Raw genomic sequence first — 4175 nt, 5'->3', positions numbered from 1 at the left:
CCCAGCCTTCAGCAATTTGGGGGCTCTGTTTCTTACGTTGGGAGCGAAATTCTGCAGGAAATAGACGCCCGGAATCCGATGCAGGTGCTGGGGACCCTTGGCTGTGGTAGCACGGTGGAAAGGTGGGGTATTCGAGGCTCTGGGCCCGTTTACCTGGAAGCTCGGGGCGCCGCGCCACCTGTCTGGAGTCAGCCCCTTTCCCGGACGTCTCCTCCCCTGAGTTTCCTCCTCATAGGCTTGTCGCTGGGAGTGTGGGCGGCCCCTTTCCTGAGCGCAGAAACTCTTACGGTTCCCCCTACCCTGCTCCTCCCCCACAGCGGTCTTTCTCTTAGCTCAGCCACTTCCTTCCTTGGCCTCACCCTCCCCAGTGTACTGAAGAAGGTAGCAGGGTCCGAACCCAGCGGCGCCAGTTCTCCGGCAGGAAGGAAAACCGGGCAGAGAGGTGCGTGAGCGCCGGGCAGACGCAGCTTAGGTAGCAGGGATGGACGGGGTGGGTGTCCGGGGTGCAGCCGCCGGGGACTGCGGGCTGCGTGGGAGCCGGGCCCGGGGTGGGGGTTCGGGGGGTGGGCGCGCAGAGGCTGCGACCGGTGGGGCAGAAACCACGCGGGCTGAGGTCCCGGGGGGCGCGCGCCGCCCACGCCCACGCCTCTCGGGCCGACTTCCGCACTCGGCTCACGTGATGTTTCGCCGGCCGGGGGCGGACTGGGAAGCCGGCAGAAATGGAACGATTTTTACCGCGGCGCGACGTGTCGGCTTTGCGCTTGGCGGTGGTTCAGGAGCCAGTTCTGTAGAGCTGGGTGGGGACGGGCTGGGGGCGAGGGGAGAGGCTGCCCCGAGGAACGTGGTGGCCTCTGGGAGGTGGACTCTGCAGCGCCGGAGGTCGGTGCGGCTCTGTGCGCCCCAGGTTAGGGGTGCGGAGTCGTGAGCTGACTCCAGGGGCTCGTGGAGCCCGGGCAGGGTCCGTTTTCGTCGCCGGGTTTGGGCGCTCGCTCTCGCGGCGCGCCGGGACGCACGGGTCTCGTGGAGGAGGCGGACTCGCGGCACCGGGCTGGGAGCTGCGGAGACAAAGGCTTCCGGGACGCGGCTCTTCCCGGGCGCTGGCAGTGCCGCCACGCAACTGGGGGCCCAGCCCTGCGCTCCCCAGCCCTGCGCTCCCCAGCCATGCACCGGTGCCGGCGGTGACCGTGTGATGTCGGGCTGCAGAGCAGGAGCGTTGCAGCCCTCTACCAGGAGAACCCCAATCTGGGAGCAGGATGGCCAGATACGGAGTGAGCGCGCGCCAGCCCGGAGGGAGGAAGGAGCCCCGTCATCCTTTGACCAGCGCCGGCTCTCTGTCCGCGATTTCGAAGGCGGGCTGGGAAAACGTGCCCATCCCGAGTGTGTGAAGTTGGTTCCTGAACCCACACATGCCCGTTCCCGTAGGCTTTACTTCCTTGGACATTCGAAAACCTCCATACATTGCCTCCAAACTTTTGAAAAATAACAATGCCCCCAGCGTCCTTAAATACATTATAAAGTGTGTATTGTTGGTGGGTTTCGGGTCCTGCCCAGTCTTCCGACATTCTGCTTCCTTGGTGATTCCCACGCACAAAGCCTAAATCGATTCTGCGACAATTAGAGTGCAGGCCGGCATTTGCCTCGCCTTCCCTGGAGCCTTTTCCTGGCTTCTGGTCCAGCCACTCACCCATAAGCATTTACCCTTAGACTTGTTCTGCTCCTCACCTCTTCTCATTGTTCTTTTTTTCCCTAGCTAGACATAGTTTCATGGTATACTTGAGAATTTGTTACATATCACATAATCAAATCAGGGTATTTGGGATATCCATGACTTTAAACATTTATCTCTTTATGCTAGAAACATTCAGCTTACTTGCTTCTAGCCATTTGGAAGTGTACGGTCCATTAATGTGAACTGCAGTCACCCCACTGATCAATGCAACACCGGGTCTTACTTCTTCTGTGTATTTGTACCCATCATCCTTCCTTCATCCGTCTGCCCCCTTCATTGTTCTTCATCTTGCTCACTGCAGTCCTGGGATTCTGTCCTTATCCTAAAAGGCCACGTGTCTTTCAAGGATTGTGTAACAATCGATGTTTTTCCCCCAATAGTCCCTCTCCCTCCTAAATAATAATAAAACATGTCAAATTATGTATGCTAGCAATTGTTTCTAAACCTGTTATTTTCCTATTTATAGTGTTCAGGGCAGGGAGCCTTTCTTGCTTTGTAAGTGTTTTTGCGTTTGTAAGAGCTCAGCATGTCACATTTCATACAAATACCACTCACCATTATATTTAGCATATTTGTATAATGGCAGAAGAGGAAGGGGGGGAATAAAGAGCCAGCAAGATGTGGTAGAAACAGCATTTAATTGTGAGGTATTAACCCCTGTTACATTGTTCTTAAAATGGGGATAAATAAATGCCAAGGTTCTTAGAATTACATGAATTAACATGGATAAGGAACCTGATATGTAATTAATTATAAAGAAATGCTGGTTGCCTTCTGTCCTTAAAATTAGGTGAATGTATGTCTGCTTAATATAATGCAAGTATGCATGCTATATATAATAGATGGATTTCCCTTTTGATTCTTGTTATTCAATGAGAGCTAAGTCTGAAGTGTGTTGCTGGTGATGGGAGAAGGAATGAAGAAAGGTGTTAAAGAGGTACATCTTTCCAGGGGCTCAAGAATCAGAGAATTGGAGAGGTCCTTAATTTCTTTGGACATTTTCATTCTCTGTCCAGCACAAACTAATTTCCTCGTCATCCCTCACAGATCCTTACTACGTCTGCATTAATGTTTCTAATGAAAAGAGTGCAAACTTTATTCATTGTTAGGCAATTTTAATTGCTAGAGAACTTTTTTATATGGCTCTCAAATCTGCCTTTCTATTACCATCTTACCCAGTAGAGTAACACAAAGAAAGATTATTCATAGAAGTACATAAAAAACAGCTTTAGTTTTTTGTTTTGTTTTTAAAGCAGCAGTTCTTCTCTAAGCTAACTTTATAGATCAAGATTCTTTAGAGTGCAAGTAATAGAAATTTAATCAAACCAACAACAAGCAAAAAGAGGAGAGATGTTGGTTCATGTAGCTGGAAAGGGTCATATATGGGCTCAAGTCATTGTTGTATGGCTGGACGTTTCTTTGTGTTAGCTTTATTCCTGGCAAGCTCTTCCCACATGGTGGCCATTGACATCAGGGGCCATAAAGTAATATCTTAGAACCCAGTGGAAGGAGAGTGTCGTTTTATAATAGTTGTAGCAAAATCAAAGGCCTGAACCTCAGTGTTCTGGATGGGCTTAACTACCTCATGTCGCAACCAATCATTCTGTCCCTGAGCTGCTTCTGGAGCCCAGGATAAGTCTTTACCCAGTATACGTGGGTTTAGCTTAAGGAGGGAAAGGCTTTATCCAGGCAAGACTTAGACTGCTGGTGCCAGAATGGGGAATGGGTGCCAGGCGGACAAAACAACAGTTGCCCACGGCTCTGCTGTTAATAGTTTTTTCCTACTATAATTCTCATGGCATGGTGTTCAGGCCTTCAGCATCAAGGCTGTGTACTCTGAGTATATTCTAGCTTTTTAGATCTCTCTTAAACTATGTCTTGAATTGCATATAATGTTATAGATTATATGCAATTAATTATATGACTTCACCAGCACAAAGTCCCCAATATTTGACACTATAAATTTTTGTGTTTTTTATAAAGATGGCTTTAATTGAATATTTTGCATTTTATTGCAATGCAAGCTTCTTAAATTAGAATCACACAAGCAACAGAGCACTTTTAATAATTTGCAGATAGAAGATCTAGTGTCCCAATCAATAATATCCTGTAAGCAGGTGGTATATAGTCATAGGTGTCACTCTTGTTTTTAAAAGCTAGCAAGGGCCGGGCGCGGTGGCTCACGCCTGTAATCCCAGCACTTTGGGAGGCCGAGGCGGGTGGATCACGAGGTCAAGAGATCAAGACGATCCTGGTCAACATGGTGAAACCCCGTCTCTACTAAAAATACAAAAAATTAGCTGGGCATGGTGGCGCGTGCCTGTAATCCCAGCTACTCGGGAGGCTGAGGCAGGAGAATTGCCTGAACCCAGGAGGCGGAGGTTGCGGTGAGCCGAGATCGCGCCATTGCACTCCAGCCTGGGTAACAAGAGCGAAACTCCGTCTC

The 4175-nt window shown here is 50.0% G+C and overlaps 1 protein-coding gene across 1 annotated transcript in view; it reads left to right on the top strand.

Moving 5' to 3' along the window:
* The first annotated feature begins 234 nt into the window (after nucleotides 1–234).
* ABRACL (ABRA C-terminal like) overlaps nucleotides 235–4175 on the top strand; it is a 15396-nt gene continuing 11455 nt past the window's right edge. Inside the window, exon 1 of the mRNA XM_032274613.1 lies at nucleotides 235–442. The gene's annotated coding sequence lies outside the window, so the exon portion shown is untranslated. The remainder of the gene's footprint in view (nucleotides 443–4175) is intronic.

Source organism: Sapajus apella, unplaced genomic scaffold (assembly GCF_009761245.1).
Source record: "Sapajus apella isolate SASKATOON/1434 unplaced genomic scaffold, GSC_monkey_1.0 scaffold6, whole genome shotgun sequence".
Lineage (NCBI taxonomy): Eukaryota > Metazoa > Chordata > Mammalia > Primates > Cebidae > Sapajus > Sapajus apella.
Note: the sequence above shows the minus strand (reverse complement) of the source record. Positions and strands in the feature narration are given on the sequence as shown.